Genomic DNA, 24,689 nt, shown 5'->3' with positions numbered 1-24,689 from the left:
TGATGTTTCCAAACATGTATGTCGCTCCGAAGAGATTTCCAATGATTTTGCTGTTATATCATGGCTCTCTGTCCAGCTAAAAGCACTCCTTAATACCCTCAAAATGTACTGCAAAACTACAATTTTGTGCTTCCAAATGTTATGCATTATGTCACAAATTGTCCCATTCTATGCTGCAGTATTCTGAATGGGTCTATCTTTCCCTACAAGATGCCTGAACCCTGAAGCCCTGCTGAGAGTAGCCACAGTGTTCAAGGACATATTGTAGGAGCGCTCTGAAGCTGATATGGAATATGGGCTGGGGCCCTCGTTGTTCAGTCCTTGCAGCGGAGAGGAGGCATCATCCACGATTCTCCTCAACTAGACCACGAAAATGCTGTTGGGTGGTGGTGTAGCAGTAAACAGGAATGGTGGTAAGGGCTAGTGGATAGAAGGTTACTGGGTGTGAAAGTTGAAGAGCAAGGGGTTCAAATGGAAAAGAGGAGATCAGTTGGGAAGATCAGTAGATTGATGTTTCTACACTTCATGTCTTCTCTTTTGCTCTGGGTGTGTACTATGTTTTTCTAGGTCAGTTTATGCATATATGTTGAATAAAAGGTGGACCATTTTTATTCTTAGGGAATTTTTATTTGGATTCACCTAGAAGGCTCTTGTCAGAGATCTGCAGTGAACAGTTCTCATTGTTCAGGCTGTGACAAAGTCTGTTTTGCTTGTGGGAAAGTGGATGAGGGCTAATGAGAGTAGTGGATTGACGTTAAAAAGGATGGTGGGACAGATGTTAGATGTACAGAATGGAAGATGAATGGTTTGGACGTCTTATGGAAGATGGCAAGGAGCGGATGCAAGAGGAGAGCAGAAGTGTTTGGAAGGGGTACAGGAGAGCATGTGATTTTGAAGGAATGAACAGCTAGAAGGTTAAAGCAGTTTTTTCACTTGTGCAAATTGGGTGGTCCTGGGCAAACCACTTAATATCAGCAAGATCTGGTAAGGTGAGCAGGCTATTTCCTTCCAGTCATAACCCTGAACACAAAACACAAATAGTAGAAAAGAGAACTTACAATACATGGAACATTTGTTGCTAAAGTTCATCAATGTTGCACTTGTGCCAGCCATGAACACCTCCCACCCTTAGCTCCTCCCACCCTGGGCCCTCTGTCAATCCTGCCCAATGGGGCTCTTTGTCTTAAATCTGCCCCTGGCTAAGGATCACCTTTAAGACTCTCTCCTGGAAATAGTTATTTGCCAGAGGGTTGAGGGGAGGGGGCAGGCCACCAAATATGGAGGGGGAAAAGCAGCAAATAGTGGGGCAATTGCGTATAAGGAGCTGTGTCACAGCACAGGATAGCAGAGGCAGAGACTGATACGGTCACTGCTCGTTATAACGTTTCCTGCTCCAGCATGGGCCCTTTATCATCTCGAGCAGTGACATACTGTCGCCACTGTTCGTTCATGGTTGCTTGCGGTGGGCAATGCTGATGTTGCTCCTATGGGGGCAGCATTGTGGAGACTCTATTCATAACATCCCGCCCAAAACGTAATCAAAACACAGTGATGGTGATCTGTCCATGAATGGTAGTCACTTTCCATGGATTATCTGCTCATGGGATAAATCCAGGGGTGCAACTAGACACACTTTTCGAGGGGGTTGCGAACCCCTCAACTATTGGAAGAGGGGCTAACTTCAGAAACTATATGGGAGGATCAAATTTACTTGCCTGAGTGCATCTAACTTCTTTACACATTCGAATGAGAGTATTAAGGTGCAGCTGCAATGCTCAAAGCAGTTATCGCTCTCCTTCACGTCTAAAGTCACATACTTAAGGACTGCTGTGAGAATGAGCTGCCCCTTGCCTCCCACCACCCTTCCAGCCAGTCCCCTGACCTGCAAATGCTAGTACCCCATCACAATCTCAATTGCCTACAAATGTATGCATACCAATGTAATTGCTAACAGTGAAATGCTTTACATTAGTTATTGCTGGGCCTTTAATAGTGCGACCACAGGCACCGTTTATTGTCTGTCTTGTCCTGCCACCGCTCTGTAGGTCAGCCAAGCCAAGTCAACATCACGCACCTGGCAGTGGACTGTTCGACCTCCTTCCCCTCTGACAGACCTTCTAAGGTTCAACTGGGCCCTTTTCTCTCCGCCACATCAGTCTCTACCTGCGGCGTCCCTCAGGGCCATATCCTCTTGCTGTGGCTCTTCAACATCTACCATGTCCCTCTGACCCACTTTATCTCCACCCTCTCTCCTCACTTCCAGTGTTATGCAGACAACACACAGCTCTCCTTCAAGGTTCCCTTGACTGCCTCCTCTTCTTCCTCTCTCATTCCTGACTGTCTGACTGCTTTTCAAGCATGGTGCTCTGCTAATGATCTCTGCCTTAATGCCAGTAAGACACAGATCCTTCTCATTGGGACACTGCTCCCTCCTTCCCTCCTACTCTTTCACCGCCCGACTTGGATCTCCTCCTCTCACCCTCCTGTGAGGCTAACAACCTGGGCGTCATCTTCGGCGCCTCTCTCTCCTTCTCTCCTCACATCAGGGACATTGCCAAGAAGGCCCACTTTCAGCTCCACCTCCTCAGAGGTTTAGAGCAGCAGGTGGACAAATGTTCCCAGGCTTTCGCCCCCTCACCACCGTCATACTGGAACAGCAGGAGAAGGGATATATGTTGAACACCATGTGTTATGTCTATACCGCATCGAGTGTATGAGAGACTCTATGCACCTGGAGAGCCATACAGAATGTACGTTTGCACTGAAAGTGTGGAAGGATGTCGCATGGAAGGATGTCAGCATGCACCTATGGACATCATGGAACATTAAGTGAAATCTGATGAGGGCAGAGTGATGTCAAGAAGATATATGAATCCACGCAGAAACGATATGAAACTACTTAAGAGTGATGATGCAACTAAAGCACCAAGTGAAATATGTACCAAAAGCTAAAGTAATTATGGAAACAAAGAAGATGAAGTAACTTACTGGCCAATAACTGTAAATACGGAGTAACGCAAGATAGATGAGACATTTAGAGGCTTGCTATAGAGCCGTGGCCTTCAAACCTTTTAGGGCTGGGCCCCCCGAGTAACATGTGGGCAGGCTGGGCCCCCCCAAAAATGTCAAATGGACAGTAATACCAAATGGCTATGAATGATTGCACGCCGTCACCACACCCTACTCCCAGTATAGTCCCTGAGCTCCCTCACCTACTCCCATCACAATCTCTGAGCTCCTTCATCCCACTCTGACCCAGTCTCTGGGCTCTCCCCACCCCATCACAGACCCTTGGCTCTCCCCACCCTGCCCCCACCACTAGCCCATGGCTCCCCTTCATCCTGCTCCCACCACAGCCCCAGGGCTCCCCCACCATGCTCCCAGCACAATCCCAGGGCCAAAGGCATGTTTTGTAAAAAAAAATAATGGGTTAAAAATGTGCATTTTAGAGCATACTTTCCTGATTGACCAGCACCACTTTCCAGGGTGCTAATGCTCTTTGATTGCTGCCTCATGTACATTATGCCTTGATGGCCGTATCATATATATTGCTATTTGTTTGCTGTCTCCTGTACATTGCGCCTTGATGGTTGTATCGTATATATTACTCCTTGACTGCTGCCTCATGTACATTGCGCAATTATTGCTGTATCATATATATTGCTCCTTGATTGCTGCCTCATGTACATTGTGCCTTGATGGCCGTATCATATATATTGATCCTTGATTGAGGCCTACTGTACGTGGCATGTTGATGGCTTATTATATATATTGATTGATCCATGGTTCCTGCCTCATATACATTGGAACTTGATGGGTACATAACAGGGCCTTTGGTAGCGGCCTTTTAGTTATGATTAAGTTGCTCAACCCATAGGAAATGCACTGTTTGGGAAGCTTATAACTTTACACCCCCCTGGATTAAACCTCACAAAACTTTGCAAAGAAAGTATATGGCCCCGTCAGATTGATTCCGCGAAGTCTGGTGAGGTTTCCTTAAGGGGGAGCAAAGTTATAAGGGAGTCCCAAAATTGGTGTTTTTTTCCCATAGACGCAATGGAAAAAACATTTTTCTCATGCCTACAGCCCAAACCGCTGGATGGATTTTCACCAAATGTGCGACAGGAGTAGTGGCTTGGTCCGAAAGTGTGCTTTTGTAAATCTGGTGTAAATCTTTTCCAGTAGTTTAAAAAAAAACAAATTAGTGATATCTGGGTTTGGTCCACGGACGGGCTTCCGAGTGGACCAGAGGGTGACGTGAGGTCCGTGGACATCAGACACACCCGCTGATTGGATGGTAAAAAGTGTGATGTTTGTCATATTTTTGGAAACACCTGCCGTGTTGGATCTGCAGACAGTCGCCAATGTCTGCGGACAGCGCAGTGGGGGTAAAGTCTGGAAAACCCATTTTGTGTTATTTGGTGGTGGAAACAGGGGCTGGGAAGGGTGGTGGAGTGGAAAAAAGATGATATGGGGCTATTTCTGTAGGTTGAAAAAGGTTGGGCAGGTGTTGTAGCTGTCCACGGACACTGCAGCAGTTCGCGGACAGCAACATGAACGGGCAGCTTGCGGAAGAAATTTGGGGTTATTTGCTGGATGAAAGAGGGTGTAGAAATGGTAGGGAAGTGGAATGAAGGTAATCTGGAAGTCTTTTATATGTAAAAAAAAGGGTTTTGAAAGGCTGCCGTGTCCACGGTCAATTTCAGTGTCTGCGCACATCATTTCGATTGCAAGGGGGGGGATCAGGATGAGTTTTATTAGTTGATGGTGTATGGTACTTGTTATATAGTTCATTGGATGGTGGAGGTTAAGGCCAGTGGCCAGATTCTGGGGGGCATGACCGCAGGCCATGGCCCCAAGAATATGTCTACTGGCCACAACCACCACAGTAGTAATTTGTGTATAGTAATTATTGGTAATGTAGTCGGATTACAAAGTGTTTGTAATATGGAAGAATGATGTAATTGAACTTATATGGCAGTTATGATTGTAGTACAATTGAGGATAGTGCTCAATATGTATTTGATTATAATTGCTATGGTTACTTAGTTTTATAGTGTTATAAAGCTGGAATCTCTGGTTTATTTTCTGTGGGAAAAAAGTACAATTTGTTAAGCAGGATAGTAAAAAAAACATAGTTTTTATATCTATGTCGGCAGAATTTGCCACACTTATGTTTTTGGAAGAGTAAGGGGGTCATTACGAGGTAGGCAGTAAGGCTTTAACGGCACCGGTAAAGGTGCCGGAGTCGTCACCCCTTACTACCCTATCACGAGTCTGCTCATGGGAACCCGCTAAGGACGCCTGATAAAACAGGCGTCCTTAGCGGGTCCCACGAGCGGACCAGGATGCTAACGACAGGTTAACAAGCCCGTTGTTAGCATCCTCCCCATTCCCTTGAGCCCTGTGGGGGCTCAAATGGGAATGGGGGTGGGTTCCTTGAATGAGGAATTACTGGGCCGTCCAAGGTCGGAATGGTCCGGTAATTCCTCATTCAAGGAACCCAGACCCGGTACCCGGTAAGGGGGTAGCCATGCTGCTAATAGCTGCATGGTTACCTCCTACCTCGTAATGACCCCCTAAGACTTGTGTATGTAGGTCACTATCTGTGGTTTCTGAAGGGATGTTGCAGGTAATATGATTTTCAATAAACTGTGAAACAGTGGCACCACTATCATGGCCAAATTTAGGAGCATCTTTTATCCACAAAAGTATGTGGATGTATGGTGCTCCTCTGGATTGATATTATATTCTCCAAAAGAAGTTTTGCACTTCTTCGAGTGCAGGGGTAGTTTTATTGCACATAAAATGCAGCATGGCAATGAAGCGATGGTGAAAGTACCTTGATACATTGCATGGTCAAGAGAACAGAGTTCTCCTGGTGTTTTTATATTTATTCTGTCTTTATTTTGGTTTGCAGTGCATACAAAGTAATGCAAGTCATCCCATGTGTACTCTGCACAACTTAAAGTAAAAGACCATCTGGGTGGGCAGGATCGGGGTTGGAATCCCCTGATGGAAATGTTTGAGGGAGAAAAGACCGAAGATTATTTTTCCAAAAATAACCTTTGGCCTTTTCTCCCCTGAACATCACCGATTACCACTTTCACTTTCCAAAACAAACAAAAATCAACAAACACAATTCATCAATCGTTTTCAACAATTCAATTAGGGACTTCATTCATCAGTCAAAGTTACACATTAATTGTTACCTCAAAATAAAAATAACTCATAAAAACATTCTTTTTTTTTATAACTCTGTTTATTGAGTTTGAACAACACAATTTAAAGGAACAAACATGGATGAGACATGAATCATCGGTATACATAGGATGAAGGCAGCATGGCAATAATAACTAGCATGGGCCCCCTGGGTCAAGGGCCGTGGGACATAAATAGGCTGAGGCCGACAATCGGCGCTAACAGTACTACCAATGTACCCCCACCCGCAGGTCTCAGTGAAGATCTAGCCATTTACCCCATATTTATTCAAATTTACGGGGGCAGCCCCGTGGCTTATAAATCCGGCGCTCTGTGGCTGCGCACCTGACCAGTTCGTTGCTCCAGCGGTTTAGGCTCAGTGGGTCGGCAGATCCCCAATTGGCTGCGATAAGTCTTTTGCTTGCCCCCAACGCAATTGCCAGAAACAATTTCTCATATTTAGACAGATCTACTTCCCCCCCCCGATGCCCAAGAGTATCATCTTGGGATCCCTAGGGATTGGTGTCGCCAGAGCGGCTGAGATTGTGTTAACACAGTCCACCCAGAAGGCCTGTATCACCCGGCAGTCCCATATCATATGGTAGAAGGTGGCGAGTTCGTTTTTGCATCAAATGCATGTCCCGTCTTCTATTCCACCCCATCTGGCCATTATGGCGCGTGAGTGGTATGAGCGATGGAGGATCCTCAACTGTATTAGTCTGAGCTTGGATTCTATGCCAATTTCTCTGGGGAACATTAATGCTTCCACCCAATCTTCAGGTTCCAGGGGTCCTACGTCCCTTTCCCACTTTGCTTTGAGCCCGTAAAGCTGTGCCGCCCCGAATGAGTTAAGGGCCTGATAGCGAGTGGAGGTGACCTTAGAGGAGATGCGCTGCGGGAGAACATTGGTCTCAATGGGAGAGCAGGGGGGTATGATCGTCAGGGAATTGGGTGCGGATGGCGTGGGTCAGTTGCGTATGTCGAAACCGGTCCATGGGTGCAAGGTCGAATTGTTCTCGCATAGTTTCAAAACCCAGGATGTGCCCCCCTTGTATCACTTGTGCTAGTGTGTGTATTCCCTTTGCTTGCCAGTGATCAAAGGAGCCCATTTTCACTATTTCCGGGAGGAGCGCGTTGTGCCATATGGGTTGTGTCAATGTTGGCTGTCCTTTCCAGCCGATTAGCTTGTGCGCGTCCCGCCAGGCGCGCCGGATGTGGTGGGTCATTTTGGGCAGCGCTGGGAGATCATCGTGGGTGGCATAGAGGATTTGCAGTGGTGTTAATGGGGCCATGGTCTCCAGTTCGATGCCGGTGTGCGGTAGTGTGTGGCCTGCGTGCATCCAGTCATTCACCACCCCTATCTGTGTGGCCATGTAATAAGTGCGTATGCAGGGTAACCCGATGCCTCCCTCCCATACTGATCTCTGGAGCGTATCAAGGGCAATCCTGGATTGTTTCCCATCCCATAGCAGTGTGCGCAGGTTCTTGTCAATGAGTGCGAAGGTTTCTCGAGGGATGGGGAATGGGGCATTCTGTAGGACATATAACAGTCTGGGGAGGGTCATCATTTTGAATAGTGCAGCGCGGCCCATTAGCGACAGGGGGAGTGATTGCCAGTGGGGGGTGTCTCTATTAAACCGCTCAATTACTGGTTGAAGGTTAAGTTGAAGGAACCTTTCGAGTGTCGGATCAAGCCGTATACCCAGGTATTTAAATTCCCTAATAGAGACATGGTATGGGCGGGATCGCAGACTCGCCACCCTGAATCGGGAAGAAGATGGTTTTGGCATCATTAACCTTTAGGCCCGCAAAGCACTGATATTCTCTGAGGATGAGGGTGGCAGCCGGGCACGAGATGTTCGGGTTACTGAGGTATACGAGTAGGTCATCCGCATAGAGCGAAAGGTGGTCTTCTCCCCCTCCTGGCCAAGCGAAACTCGTCCAGTTGGTGCTATCTCTAAGTTCAATTGCCAGCGGTTCGATAGCCAGGAGGAAGAGGAGTGGAGATAGCGGGCATCCCTGTCTCGTGCCCCGACCCAAGGGGAACGATTTTGAGGATCTGCCGTTCAGCCTCACCGTGGCCTCCGGGGATGCATATAGAAGTTTAACCCATGATATAAATGTCTGCCCCAGGTTCATCCTAGCCATGATCTCCCACAGGGCATCCCATCCCACAGAGTCAAACGCCTTCTCGAAGTCCACCGCCAGGAGGGCGAGTGGGGCTGGTATTTCCTTTGCCCTGGACAGTGCCAACTGGACTCTGCGTAAGTTCATTTGAGTTGATTTATTGGGCATGAAGCCGCATTGGTCTGGGTGGACGAGGGTCTCAATAACCTGCAGTAGTCTGTTAGCGAGTGTTCTGGCGAGGACCTTTGCTTCGCCGTTAATCAGGGATATTGGGCGATAGGAGGCACATTCCTCCGGGGGCTTCCCAGGCTTGTGTATAACTACTATGCATGCCTTCCTGAGGTCTGGGGGGAGTGCTCCTAGTTCTCTGCTGCGTAGGAACATGCAGTGCATGTGGGTAGTTAGCATGCCACCGAGGTATTTCCATGTCTCTGTCGGGAACCCATTGGGGCCCGGAGTTTTCCCGGGTTGGAGCTGTGCCAGCGCCTCTTGCACCTCGGTGTCAGTGACGTCAGCATTCGGGAGATCTGATTGGTGCTGTGGGAGTATCGGGATCTCGATTCGGTCGAGGTATCGTGAGGGTTCAACTGACGGGTTCCCGGTGGGTGGGGTATAGAGATGTTTGTAGTAGGCGGCTAATGCCTCCACTATGTCAGAATCCTCTGTCAACAGTGTTCCATCCTGAGATCTGATGGCCCTTACGTGTCCCCTGCTTTGTTCGCGTCTCTCCAACCAGGACAGAGTCTTGTTAGCTTTGTCGCCCTGTTCATATATTTGGCTCCGGACTAATTGGTGAGCAGTCCGTGCGTTATCTAGTGATAGATTACTAAGGGCGTCTTGCGCCGTGAGCATCACCTCCTTTGCTTCTTGGGTGCTTTGAATTAGGATTTGTAGTTCACACTCCAAGACGCCTGCTTCTGCTTCTCTGACCTCCCAGACTTGACGTTGTTGGTAGGCGGAGACCGCTGAGATAGCCTCCCCCCGAAGGACTGTCTTGTACGCCTCCCAGATCGAGATCGGGCAGTCCACGGAGCCCTCGTTGAGTTCAAAGTATTCCGCGGTCTTTTTTTCCAGCTCCTCAGCAATTTCAGGGAGACGCAGATGATATGTGTTTAGGCGCCAATTACGATCTGTGCGGCGTCAGGAGTTTTTGATGGTTAGAAGGAGCGGAGAGTGGTCTGAAATTCCCCTCGCGAGGAATTCAGCGTCGAGAAGCCTGTGGTCTATGTTGCGGGGGACGAAGGCATAATCAATCCTGGAGAACGATTTATGGACACCCAAATAGAAGGAAAAACCTGTCTCGTCTCCATGAAGTGAGCGCCATGTGTCCGTCAGTCCCACGGCCTCGGCGAATGCGGCGAGCGGTGTGGAGGTGGGGCGTGTTCCAGATCTCCTATGGGTTCTATCGGCTGCAATGTCCATAACTTCATTAAAGTCCCCTCCAATCACCCACGAATCGGCTTCTTCTGCCAGGAGCAAACTCTGTAGTTCGGAAGAGCAGTTCTTTCGTCAGCATGTGGGGGGCATAGATTGCTGCCAGGCCCCATTTCTCACCTCAGATGTCCGCTAGCAACACTACATAGCGGCCCCGGGGGTCTGCCCTGATCTTCCTAACCTGGAGAGGGACACGCTTGTGAATGAGTATCATTGTGCCCCTGGCACCTTTCGTGAATCCGGCATGGTAAGTGTGCGAGTAGTTGGATCTTTTGAAGAAGTTGATTGTTTGTGCCTATCAAGTGTGTTTCATTTATGAGGGCAATGTCCGGCGAATGTCGGTTTAGGTACTGGAGCACCAGTCTGCGCTTTATGCTGGAGCCGAGGCCGTTGACGTTCCAGGACAGTATGGTTACCTTGTTGGGGTGCATTTTATCTGCTTGAGTCCTTCTGGTGGGGCGTCTGGAAGGATGAGTGGCATTTGCACTTTTTCGGGGGCATGTGTCGGTATCTTCTCAGGGGAGACGTCCAGGGGCCTCTCCGTACTGAAATGCCTGATGACCGGCAGACCATCACGTCCACGGTCCTGACCAAGGAGAGTGCTTGTTTACCTTGCCTGCATTTGTCTGCTTCCAGCCTTCTTGTCTCGTGATTCCGTTTCCTTGGGTCCCCAAAACTCCCCCCACCCTGTACTTCCCCCCCAACTGGGAGCTCCTGTCGCCCAAACAGTAAACTTATAACTTGGTGAACTGCAACTTCCTCGGGATGATCCGAACTCGGGTGGTAACCACTGCGGGATCACCCGGACTGCGCTTGGGACTGCGGTGCCTAGATGGTGGCGGCTGCAATAGTGTAGTTGCCGCGGTATCCCGTGGCGAGTTCAGTTCTGTGGTGCCCAGACTTCATCTGTTCCCTGTGGTATTTTTGGTGGAACGCTGTGGCGATTCGGTTTCCGAGACTGTCTGAGTGAGGGGTGGCGAGTTCTGCCCAGGTCCGGGTTTGCGAACAGACGGTCCAGAGGGCGAGAGTTGGGCCACAGGCCCATTGAGGATCTGCGTTTCAAGCCAGTCCCATGCTTCTTTGGGGTTGTGAAATAGGTGGGTTGTGCTCTCGTGGTGGACCTTGAGCATCGCCGGGAAGAAGAGAGCGAACTTGATTGATAAGGAGTGGAGTTTCTTCTTGACAGAATCAAACGATTGGCGGGCCTTTTGGACCTCTTTAGTATAGTCCGGGTAGAACCCCACTTTGTAGCCGTTGTATATGATTGGACCCGAGGCCCGTGCCATCTGCAGGATAGCGTCTCGGTCCCGATAGTTGAGGAGACGTACAATTATTGTTCTGGGCGGGGCTCCTGGGGCAGGTCGCCCGGTGGGTACCCTGTGTGCTCCTTCGATAGAGAAGAATTTCGACAGTTTCCTGGGGGCGAAGATGTGGGTCAGCCAGTCTTCTAGGAAAAGTTGGACACTGGGGCCTTCCTCTTTCTCTGGGATCCCAAGAATCCTGAGGTTATTGCGACGTGCCCTGCCCTCTCTGTCTTCAGCTCGGTATTCAAGTTGGTTGACTTTTTGGGCAATTATGGCAAGTTGTTGCTCCAACTGGCGGACGTTATCTTCTGTGTCCGACACTCTTTGTTCCGCTTCTCCGACCCTGGATGATAAGTTGCGGAGATCTTGGCGTAGGAGAGATACTTCTGTGGAGACTCCGCCTATTTTGAGTTCCAGCGATGTTCTCGAGTCCCCAATTGCCTCCATTACGTCATTCAAGGAGAGTTGGGGGTCCTGAGTTTCTTCCCTGTTGCCTGGTTCCACCAGGCTTTGTGTCTCCTGACCCGAGGGGGCCTCCACTGTGTAGAGGTCCATTTTACTCTGCAGGGTCTGCCGCTTGGCCTTGTATTTGCCCATGTCCGGGGCAGTCATTTCTGTGAGGATTTAGGGCCGGGTGGATCGTGTGGATGCCCCTCAGAGATTGTCGTGGAGGCCAAGTTGGGGTGGGCTTGTCGGGCGTCTATCTTTTGCCTCTCTATCCTTGATCCTGAGCCCTGGTGGTGCTATGTAGGTTGCTGAGAGCCAGTCCCATCTTCCGGCTGGTCCGGTGTGCTTGATGGAGAGTCCGGAGTTTACTGGGGGGTGGGTGTCTGTAGTTCACAGTGCGTGATCCCTCCAGGAGTTATTCCCCCTTTGTGGGGTGTACGTCCAGTGGTTTATGCCTGTGGGGCGATATGGGCCTTTGCTCCCTCAGCAATCACGCCCCGAGGACGGTCAGTCCGCTAGGCTTTTGGGCAGTAGGTGCTTATTGGGGAGAGGGGGTGCCTTCAGTCCCCGCTGCTTCCCACTGTTGTTATCTTGGAGTGTGCCGCCTCCCTCATGCGGGTCTCTGTCCCGCAATTCGCCGGATTAGGAGGGGGGGTTGCCCGTATCCTGCTGTTGCTGCTGGGGGAGCGCGGCACTGCATTGCCTGTGTCTGCGCCGCCGCTCCACTCCAGGTGCTGCCGTCTCGCTGATGGGGGGGCGGGAGGAGGGCAGAGGGGCTCCAGCTCCGCACCTCTTCTCAATTTGTGTGGCCCAGTCCGGCAAGTGATCTTCCTCTGGGAATGGGGAGCGCGCTCAGCCCCCGTATGCCAGCTCCTCCGCGGGCGTATCTGCCGCGCCGCCGGGGGACACTGGAGAGGTGCGGGACACTGTCCAATTGTTCGCGGGGTTGGCAGGGGAGGCTGCACGTACCTTGTGATGTCGCTGCACTGTCCCCAGGCTTCTCTCTTTCCCCACTGCGTCCCGGCCACAGGTATCGCAGTCTCGCCGCTCGGGGGTGGGGGGAGCCTGTTCTGGTTCCTCCGAGAGGCCGCCCCGTGCTGCCAGCTCCCAGCCGCCAGGGGATCAAATCGCGATGGCCGCAGGCGCGGGATGCCAGCCGCGGCCGTGCCGCGATTCGATGCCGCTTCTGGCTGCCTCCTCTGGATTCCAACTGGGGGGGGAGGATGTCCTCCCCACGGTAGTCCGCAGGCGTGTTCTCGCCGATCGTGGTCCGGGGGTGGTTCGCTCCCCGGGGGGGCCAAGGCCGCGGCCGCTCGAGGGGGGAGGGGCGGAGCAGCTGCTCACGTCCATCCGGCAATGGCGGCCGGCAATGGCGGCAAGACTCGCGCCGACGGACTCCGGGGCGTTTCTCGTGATCCCGGGTCCGATTCTACCCCAGGTTGCAGGGTTCGCCACCTGGATGGGTCCGCTGTCTCTGTGTTGCCCGAGGTCGGGCGTTTTCAAGCAATTGCGGGCTTTTTTCCAGGATATGTTGTCGCGGCCACCGGGAGCTGATGCCTTTAGCTCCTGATGCGCGGCTCGCACATGCGCAGTCCATAAAAACATTCTTAAAAACGGAATTCAGTCATAGGATTCCTAAGTACTCTCTGCAAACTAAGTAATATTATTCCTCATGTTGTATTACTAGTGCTCTCTCCTTTCTATGTGCGCCGATCAACAATTGGCCCTAGCGCCGATTGCAAAAATAAGATTTTTGTTTTTGGGACGTTTATTTTAACATATTCCTGAAGTTTGTTTAATTGGCATTGGAGTCCGATAGGGGTTTGGTCGACTAGGACCAAGGCATCTGCATAAAGCAGGTGACCTAAATGCCATTCGCCAGTTTTTGGTGGAAATGATCTGACCTCGAATAATGAAGTTCCCAAATCTGAGATGTAAAAATTAAACAACTCTGCCGCCAAGGGGCAGCCTTGTTTGAGGCCAAGTCTTGTCTCAATACTTTCTGAGAGGAGGCCTCTGTTGTCAAGTCTGACCCTTAAACTGGTGCCAGAGTAGAATGATTTTATGGCTGAGATTAAACCTCATGGACAACCACAGGCCCATAGTTTATTCCATAGCAATTGCCGATCAACTGAGTCGAACGCCTGTTCCAGGTCGACAAATGCCAAGTAGATGTGTTTTTTACTCTCGAGCACCCTAGATTTCAAGATGTTCAGCAGGAAACCGTTCAGAGGAGTCCCAACTTCCTTTATAAAACTGGCTTGGTGGAGGTCGAAGCTAGCCGAGTCTGAAATCCACTGCTTCAAGGTCTCAAAACTAATGAGGTGTATATTTTGCCAATAACGTCAAGCAAAGTGATGGGCCTGTAATTTGAGGGGTTATCCTGAGAGCCTTTCTTAGAAATTGGAATGATTATAGATGTTTTACAGGAATCTGGGACCCTTCCTTGGTTCTGGATTTTATTAAACAGAACCCAGCTAAAGTCGGCCCATGCCTGGGGATTTGCTTTCAGCATTATGTTAGTAAGGCCATCAGGCCCGGGGCTCTAGAGTTACTCGCTTTGCTTATGAGCTGAAGGATGTCGTCTATATCAAACTCAAGGACCCATGGGTCTCCATTAGGGATTTGAGCTAAATATCCCTCTTCTTTCTGTTTTCCAAACAGATCAGAGTAGTGCTTTACCCATAGGTGATCAAGGTCTATATTTGTTTGAATTGCTCTTGAGTCAGCTGGGTCCAACTTCCACTTGTGCCTTTTAAACCACTTACAGTAGTTCTGGCTACGTCTTCTTAGATCTTCTTTCATGCTGGGGCCTCCTGCTTTGCAGATAGCTCGCACATCAGCTCTCAAACACCTCTTCTCGTTTTTGACGAGCTGATTGAAAACATGTCCTGGGAGAAATTCGGTTTTAGTGAAACTGCCTGCCTGCTAAGGTGAATTCCAACCGAAGTCTAGGCTATTCAATATCCTCTTTTTCTGCTAGATTTTTGAGGTCAGACCCCCAGATCCCAGAGTCTTGTCTGAACGATTGAGATTTCTTTAGCAGACATCCGCAATCTGTTACGCCCAGAGTTAACCTCTGGTTCAAAGTTGAACTTTTTTTTGATGAAGCGTACTTAGTTGACCAATGAGTGATAAGATGTTATGGTCACTACTGGCAGTATCTCTAACTTCAAACCTTCTGACAGACTTCAGGAGTCTCTCAGTGACAAAAACATACTCGAGCGTGCTGGACTTCAACACGCCCTTCGACATATGTCGCCCTGGGATGTCACCTGAAACGTGACTGTTTAATTTCGGTCACAAATTTCCTGGGTCCACAGCGTGCTCTTAAGATTGTCACATACTTTTTTGCTTCTGAGGGTTTCAAATTCAGGCAAGTTAAAATCTCCACAAACAATTATCTCATGTTCTGGGTATGTTTCAATACATGTTTTTAGCATATCTGCAAATAGGTCCATAAACAGGTCGACTCCCTTTACTCCCGGTTTCCAATAAAGTTTAAAAACAATGTAGGAGCCACACCCCAGACTGTAATCGTCAAGGAGAACTACCATCTGGATGTAGAGATCGGGATGTTCATTCCTTTGTACTTTCAGGTTGCTACACATATCTATGGCCAGAAGCAACCCAGAGAAAGGCTTACCTTTTGGGCCCTTAATTGCTGGATTCAAGACAACATGAAAACCATTCATCATTGGCAGTGAGCACAACCATGTTTCCTGCAGACAAATGATACCTGTTCCAAATAAATGCTTAAAGCCCCTGGTGTTCCACGAAATCAAAGTAAAGCCCTCGACCCCCACCATGATTTCATCCTAGTTCTTAGGTTTCAGGACACATAGAGCCTCTGGGAGCCAAGCCCATGACGTTATTTGCTCAAGGCCCCGGTTGGGCCTTTCCTCTGTAGGCATTTTCTTCTGGTAAGATGAACTATTGCCCACTATTACAGTGAATGCTACCGCAGGAGGCTTATTAGCACTGTGTGCTTTAATAGGGGGTTCATCGATAGAACTGTCTTAGCTGGAAGTGTGCACACACCCTCAGAAGACAGATGCCCACCAAGGTTAGACTTGGGAGGCCTCGAGTCCTCCAGCACATCACAACATGTTATTCCCACACCATCCGCTTGTGTAACCACTACTTCATCCGCATTTGTCAAGTCAAACCCCAGAGAAAGCAAGGCAACAGCCTCGTCTAGTAATAATAATTTCATGTGACTAGTTGCCAGATGTAAGTGTACTCTGTCCACACAATTGGGCTCCAGGAAGCTCCGGCAGGGTCCCGGTCATTTCCCGGAGGGAAAGCTATAACGCAGGCCAGCCAGAACACCATGATGGTCGGAGGTGAGGTCTCTGGCCCTCAGTGCCTGTCTCCCATGTAGGTGGACTGTCCCCAAGTCCAGCGGCAGTTCTGTGGAGCCCCGGCAGGGTCCCCATTCCTCTCCAGAGGGGAAATCTGTAATGCAGGCCAGCCAGAACACCATGATGGTTGGAGGTGATGCCTCTGGTGTCTGTCTCCCATGTAGGTCGACCATCCCCAAGTCCAGCGGCAGTTCTGTGGAGCCCCAGCAGGGTCCCCATTCCTCTCTGGTGGGAAAATCTGAGACAGCCACCCAAGGCCAGGGATATCACACCCGACCATTCTGGAGCTCTGGTTGGGCTGCATTACAGTTTCTCCCTCCGGGAAAGGTCGGGACCCTCTGGGGCTCTCCGGGACTACCGCTGTGCTTGGAGATGGTAGATCCACATGGGAGATGGATTCCCAAGGCTGGGGAAATCACCTCCAACCGTCTTGGAGGAGCTGCTCATCATCGGCACCCAACTCAGAATCGGCAAACTTAATCCCCTCTTCAAGTCATTCATCATAGATGGACACTCAATCAAAGTCGCCACCGAAGTGAAAACGCTTGGTTTTCACCAAGACTCCTCACTTAACCTCATCAAACAAATAAATGCCACCAACTCAGCCACCGCATACACATGCAAACTCATTAGAGCCTGCAGTAAATTCCTCTCCCCTGATAGCTGCCTCACCCTGGCCAAAGCACTAGTCCTCACCCGCCTTGACTAGTGCAACACCCTATATGCAGGAACTACAAAACAGAATATCAGAAAGCTGATGGTCTCACAAAACAACGTCCTCAGGGCAGCGCTCAGCGTCCCCAGATTGGCGCACATCTCAGCCAATCGACACCAGCAACACTGGCTACCAGTACAGAAATGTATTATGTTCAAGTCACTCACCTTCACCCACAAATGTCTCCACCAGATGGCACCCGCCTACCTTACCAACAACTTCATGCTGACACAACGCACCAGACCCACCTGAGCAACCTACCATCACCGCCTCACCACTCCCAGATTCAAGCTTCAAAAGGCCAGGGGTAGCAGATTCCCCACGTTTGCCAGCAAACTATGGAACTCCTTACCTCTTACACTCAGAGCCTAAGACTCCTTCTGGATCTTCAGGAAACATTTTAAAACACACCTCTTCACCAACAGTTCCACCCATCTCGACTCTGCTACCGTCTAAACACACCCCACATGCGCCCCTATGTTTCTGCAAGCTCTCCATGTTAATTGTCACTCTCTTTTCCAATTGTTAAGTATCTCACCTACTGTCTCTGTCGTGTATTTACTATGCAACTACTATAACTTGCACCTACTGTCTGTGTCACGTATTTCCTATGCAACAACTGTAACTCGTCTTTCTCAATTAAGAAAGCGCCCAGATGCCTCCAGGATCGGTGCGCTATGTAAGCTTAAAAAATAAATAAATACATTGTGTGTAGATGGGAATAGAAAGTTTGTGAATGGTGGACTATAACAGCTACAGTGAAATAAATATTGGTTTGAAAAGAGTAGTCTGGGGTAATATATAGTGGAACTGTGCTGCTGTAATTACATACATATACATGGTACATTAAGGTTCTTACATTCAGTTTTCATTCAAAGTAAATGTGCATGTGATGACATCAGTGATGTCATCAATGACATTTCTGATGTCATCTTTGATGTCCTGGGTGTTAGTGTTAGCAGTGCACAGTGGTGGCGCGAGTTACGGTTGCTTAGCTTACCATAACTGGTGAATTTCAGGGGTTTTTCAGTTTTACGTGGACCCATAACGTCCCGTTAACTTTTTTTTACTGAATTTCACTGGTTTTTAGTAGGGCAACTTAACCATAACGTCCCGTTAACTAAGTTTTTTTTACTGAATATACACATTCATCATGTGAAATTGGGAGATAATTACTAGGATTCCCTTACTTTGTGTACATGTAACGTAGAAAATACTGAACCTCCTTTGCTAATGATATTTGAAGGGCACGGACTGAGGGTCTGTCCGCGGACGAGAGCAACACTACACAAACAGTCAGGGGGTATTTGAAATTGTTCTATCCTGCCATATAAAAACTGCACAAGGTTAAAAAGCAGCACATAAACACATTGTAAGTAGTAATAAATAACCATTGGATCCTCCACGTCTCACACATAACCCAGCCATATAAATACCATGTGTAATGAAATGGATTATACTATACCAAAAAAAAAAGATGCCTCCAAAGTAATTACCTCACAGAAACTGTACAGCTAGGAGCAACAGTAGACAAACACAACACAGCGAATACAAATTACAAGAAAGTAGTAAGTGAACTTAATTTTTCATGTATGTTGGTACACTTTTTGTAAGAGGTGCAGAACAAATAATGTATTTCTGTTGTTTTCACACAGAAATGTGCAGTACTTTGGACTTGCTGGAGGAGAATTTTCCACATGGCGAAATGTCGGAAGATAGCGATAATAATGGTACACACTTCTCTCCATAAGCAAATTAGTATATATATTTATTTTTAACAGACCAGGTAAAAAATGAACAAAGTCCACCAAAAGACACAGTACAAGACACCTTGAAACGCTTAGAAGGCAAAGTGGGTGCGCTAAAAGAGAATTTTAACAGGTTAAGGCAATTTGTGGAGGACCACGTCAAAGGAAAAATAAGATACCACTATCCTACCTGTACCTGTCCTCCTTCTCCATTTCCCAGTGAACTATCCCCAAGCCCTGAAGAACAATATAAACGTTTTGACGAAACTTCCATCCCTTCATCCCTTCACAACGAGCCTTTGGAAAACCCTCATTCCCCTATATTTGTTTCAGTGTCTGCCTCCCCCTCTCTGTCTTAATTGCTGTGTATGTGATTAATAAAAAAAATGTTATGTTATTTTTAATGGAATTTTGTGCATCACATTATTTTTTTAAAAGAGTTAAAATGTCTGTGGACAGAGCGCCTGTTCTGCCTGTCCGTAATTAATGCAATATGGACGTCCTAAGGACACTATACCTGTTCGTACCATCCGCAGCGAAGATGGAACTGTCCGTAGAACAGGCGCGGCGTCCTGCATGTCCGTAGTCAAACAAAATGGAGGTGTCCTAAGGACACTGTACCTGGCCGTAAAGTGAGCAGAACATCTATGCACATGCGCACCACACCTGTAAGTCCTGTGAACATCGCGCCTGTCCGTAACTGTCCTTCTCACTTGTGTTGCACTTTTAATTAGTTTCAGGACCCGAACACTGTCCGTAGAACATCCGCGCGCATGCGTACCACCGTTCCTGTGCATTTGGTGTCCTGCGGGCACCCATTGCATTCGCGGATGTGTTCACGGCGTCATCATGTGACCGCACCCACGCTGAGCGTGTGCCCTAATTTGAGCACTTTGTCTGCTTCCGCAACAACCCAAAACAACTTATGCAGACAAGCCAAAGTTATTTTACAATACAAAGTCACCATTTCACATGTCCCATACAATAGCGCTAGCTTTCCACATATTGGGCCTCATTATGACCCTGGCGTTAAGGGTTTAACGGCGCCGTAAAAGGTGTCGGCGCCGTTAAACCCTTAACGCCTGATTACGAGGTCCCTTTGCGGGACCCGACCTTAATGGATGGTTTTTCCAGCCGTTAAAGTAGGGACCCGCAAAGGGACTTTGGTGCCAATAACGGTACCGCAATTTGCGGTACCGTTATTAGCGCCTTCCCCATTCCCATTGAACCCTATGGGGCAAAAATGGGGATGGGGAAGGGCCATGGCGGCATGGGGAATTTCCACCCCGCCAACCTTGGAATGGGGTGGTAATTCCACATTCCGCCATGGCGGACACCGGCATGGACCATGGTGCTAATAGCACCATGGTCCTCCGCCTGGGTCGTAATGAGGCCCATTGTTTGGAACTTTTTCAACTCTTTTGAGTGATCGATATGGTCAAGAGGCGCACCTCTCCACCCCTATAAAAGGCCACACCCCCGAGCTTATCTTCATTGTACTTCTGGCGATTGTGGATTGACTTTTGCTGCCTTTAGTGCTCTAGTGGAGATTATCTCACCAACCTTAATGAATGGTATCCATGGCTGCTGTTGCTACATCAGCCTCAGCACCACCCCCAAACCCTCCACCGCCACCACCTCCTCAAGGGCCTGCAGAAGGAAATACGTGTGAGGATGTAGAGAGCGAGGAAGAAGAGGATAAAGAGAATGAGGTGGGGGAACTCCCTACTACCACAACTCGTCGGGAGTCGTGGGTGTGGCGGTTGTTTACCGTTTTTGGTAACATCGCAAAAGCATGTGCGATCTTAGTCACCTGTAAAAAGTGGAATTTGGTGCTGAGTCGTGGGAGACCTGGTGCGTACAGCTTTGGTATGACAACCATGAAGCGACACCTAACTTCGTTCCACGGTGCGGACATTTGCAAAGTAGTACCATGTAAAGAACGTAGTAGGTTGAGTTCCTCCGCAGCATCCTCCGTATCCGATCCTCTCTCCACAAGAGACACTCCTGTGGGAGAGCACATCCTTCCAGCTGCCTCACAGGTCATTCGTGATGCTGTTGACCCTTACCTTTCAAAGGTCACAATATTGTGTATGTACTGCGACGCATACTCTGCAGAGGGGAGAGTCTTCGAAGTGCTTTCGAGACTTCGGTCCTGGAGCACCAGAAGACCTGCTACCTACCTAAATAAGGGCCACCCTACATCTTTCTCTCTCCACCTGCCCTTTCTTATCGCTGTGGTTGGTGTCCTTCCTTACCCTCCTTTCCCCTCCTCTCCTAGTGTGTCGTGTGTAAACCCCCCCCCACAAAAAAAGATAAAACAACAAAAAATTTAAAAAAAGGCTCTTTTCAGAGCCGCCTTTCTCAGTTTAAAAAAGGAACTATCAAGTAAACGGTGTAGGCCTCTGCGCATTTTTTAAAAAGTCCGTGGAGAGACAAAATTTTAGGGTGCAACCGTAGCAAAACCAATGCACTTTTCTCTGGCAGTAAGTGGTGGCTCTGAAAAGAGCCTTTGGTGGTGTTGTGTGTGTTTGAAAAACTTGGATTCCTCAACATGAAATGACTATAACGGCAAAAAAGCTCGCAATGCATTTTGTACATTTCGAAGATTGCCAGCATATGTAAAATGCCTCCATCTGTGCGAAAAATGAATGTGCTACGAAACATAGTATTTTCATTGTGGAAAGAGGACATACCAACATCCCTTAGAAAGGCACACACAGCCTTATTGACATTGCGCCTCACTTTCTCCATTTGTGGACCATATAAAGAAGAACACAGCCACATTTGTCTTTGTGCAATACGCGAAAAGATTACTTGAGAATTTGAAAACATGTCCATGACCTTCTCAAGTCCCTCCTTCATTGCAAATTGCAAAGAAATTCCAGACACATGCCTTAAACTGTTTACTCCACAATGAATTATAATTATACCAGGATGACGCTCTGTCTGTAAAGTAGCACAGAGAGGTACCAAGTCCAGCCACTTCATTCCACGTACTCCATGCCAGTGCACTTCCACATGATGGAATCCAAGATCTGCAGATATACTGCAACGTTCTGCATGCACCTTCAACCAATGTATCCATGAGTCTCCCAAAATCCAGATATCTGTTTTCGAGCACACACAGCCATAGCTGTCTGTTCTCCTCTCAGGGAAAAGATGTTCTCACTAAATCTCTCCATTCACAACACACCCACTGAATTTTACTGACCAATCCCTAGCTCCGCTCATTTTCATTTGCATGCTTCTTCACCCAGAATCCCTGTATGTAGTATGTGCTGCCTGCAGACTAACGCCATGTCCGCCAAATGACGACTGTACATTTAAATAGTGTTCCCCTTTTCCCCTTGAAGGTGGGCTTGAAAAGAGCCATTTTTTGGGGGTTTTTTGCAGATGCCTGACAGACACCTGTTATTTTGTATTTTTTGGGGGGTTTTTTCTTATAAGTTTACTCCTACAATCATTACATAACCTTCTCCAAAGCAAGCCTTACATTCCAAAAGAACATGGCATTTCCCAAAAAAGATAAAGAAACATCATCTGCTTCAAAATAAGTCGCATTACTGGAAACAATGTTCTCGTGGCTGCAGAAAAACATACAAGCTCTTAACATGAAAGCACGCATGCCGCGATTGATTGCAAACCTACCAATACTTTGATCAGGACAAAACACAGAACTGTTGTCCCATTTTGCTCTAGGGAGTAAGCCAGAAAAAATTACTTTCACAGTTGGAAAGATGGTGATGACTGCTTGAATCAACTGTTCCAAATCTCCCAACAAAGTAGGGGAACTCACGTAGCCCAAATGGCAAGCACCATAGTGCAAAACTACCACATGGGGACTGTTCATCGTATGCATATCTCTGCAAACTTGGAGAATTGCCTCTACATTGCAATTCGTCGCAGCGCTCCACACCACCTCCACTCCTCTGAGATCGGAATTCTTTGCCACATGCCTATATTCAGAATAGTGCTGTAAACCATGGACAAAAATGTTTGAGCACCAACACCCTGACTGTCTCCACCTCTACCATCTTCACTACACACACTCTCTTTCTACACAAATCAACAATGTCAAGATCTGATTGGCTGATGCATACAGTACCCTTTGCATGCTGGATTTGCTGTAAAACCCCATATGTGGCACGCACTACCCGCACACAAGCGCGGTGTCCGTGCGGCACGTAACTCTTAGCCAGTCCTTCTACCCTTTCCGCATCACTCACAAATCCATTCCCTCATTGGACACAGCTAAGCACTCACACAAACATCCACCAATCACATCCAAGACCTCTACATCTAACTCTGTCATCAAAGTTCCGCACTTCAAATGTACTGTTGATCACTCTGAATACAGGTCCCATATCATTGCAAAGCACCTACTGCAAAAACTACTGTGCAAGTGCTGCGGATTTCTATTTACAGCTCCATACATACCCACTTGCATGATTAGAAAGTACAGGTATGCATATTTTATTCAGAGTACATGTGCAACTCTTATGATTCCATCTAAACAATTTAATGCCACTGAATCTGCATAGTCAATACATACATACCAACGCTCCCACTTTAAGCGCAAGACTTCTGATTTTTCATTGAAAAATCACACTACTTCTTACTATCTGCCGCATAACCTATACATGTGTACCAACCCTCCAGATTTAGGCGCAAAACTCCATTTTCCATTAAAGAAGGTTACAATTTTTTACTGTCTTCCACCTGAATTAATGCTACTTCCAATGCGATTGTATATGAGAAAAAAAACCTTCCTGATTGCTGTGGCGACATCTCCCTCTCAGGTGCTCCTGATTTTTCACATTCCTACTTATATATTTTTCCAATCTACTACAATGACCTACCACTTGCAAACTTCTCTGCTATGTACAACACAGCTGAAAAAAAACAAGGGAATTTCATGAACTGAAAATTGTACTCATTTGCGAAGCAAGTTCAACTAACATACTGCAAATAACATATAAAGGCTGCACATAGTGAAATTAAATGCACGCATACACTGTGTTGAGATATCAAACGAGAATACTCCCACGAAGGCTGAAAAATGAACGTGTACATTAACATCACTGCTATAAACACACAAAATGACTAACTTCTTCCTTTTACAATTGTAGTGAAGACCACTCTTCTGAAAATCAACAACATCTACACTGCAAACAACATATCCGAAGAAACCTGGTCAATCCACAAAAAAAAGTAAGTACAGTACTACCTTTATATTCTTACTCTTCCTCAGAAAGACTGTGTGGGTTATTTATGTAATTTGTGCATCAAGAAAAACATCGATTTCTGAACCATTCTGCCCACAAATCCCCATTTATTAAACAAAGATTAACAGGCAAAATGGCACACAAATCCCTGCGTTTTTGGAAAACAAATAACATACACAAGCCTTAGAATGTTAGCACTACAGAAGAAATAGGTTTTTTAATTCTATAACATTATGTTTACTATTAATGCTTCACCTCACCACCAGCTCACTTGCTACTCTCATATGAAGCACAGTGCAGTAATATACAAATAGAAAAATAGCCTTCCCAACTCATTGTAACTGCTCAATGCACATTCACACACCACCACAAACATCTTCCCCATCAAACTCATACACGCATGCACACAGCACACATACATTTTAAGACAGACCAACCCATACCTTTTTTTTCAACAGACCCCAAAGACTGCCTACCTAAAAGCAAGTCTGTAGAAAGGAACGCAGAAATAGAGCAAATGAAAATAAAAGTGTCCAAAGTAAGGATCCATCTTTAGCAGAGTTTGTGCAAAATGTTGAAACAAAACAGCTAATACAGTCATTTTGCGAAACAAAGGAGCCTTCAACTACACAAACTTTGCCTCCTCGATCAAAATGTGGCACAAAACAGAAAATGTTTTACAAGAATTCGGCTACCACTACTGCTAACAATGCTCCTATAAATCCTGATATACTAGCAAGACCCATAGTAAAAAAAATATTTTAGCAAAAATGTTCCACCACAGAGTCCTTCAGAATCTAATAAGAAGAGGAGCGAAATCATCCTCAACCCTTAAAATCTACCATAGAAAATGAATCCTACAATCTCTCGTAGACAGTGCAATCCTTCTCAAAAGGAAGTTATTTATTTTAGTGTTAAATAGGATGAAACCACTAACAAAACTAAGTACTAAACTACAAAAGAAACTTCTCAATAAACAGAATGTCAACAAAAATAACTTCTTAAATATTTGTGGAGGTGAATGGAGTCACACAACGACCACAGAACCATATTTTAATGAAGAAGCATACAAACAAAATCAAACAAACACAATTGCCATCCATAGCAGTCCACGAGGATAT

The sequence above is a fragment of the Ambystoma mexicanum genome, chromosome 9 (assembly GCF_040938575.1).
Source record: "Ambystoma mexicanum isolate Mex_15411 chromosome 9, UKY_AmexF1_1, whole genome shotgun sequence".
Classification (NCBI taxonomy): Eukaryota; Metazoa; Chordata; class Amphibia; order Caudata; family Ambystomatidae; genus Ambystoma; species Ambystoma mexicanum.
Note: the sequence above shows the minus strand (reverse complement) of the source record.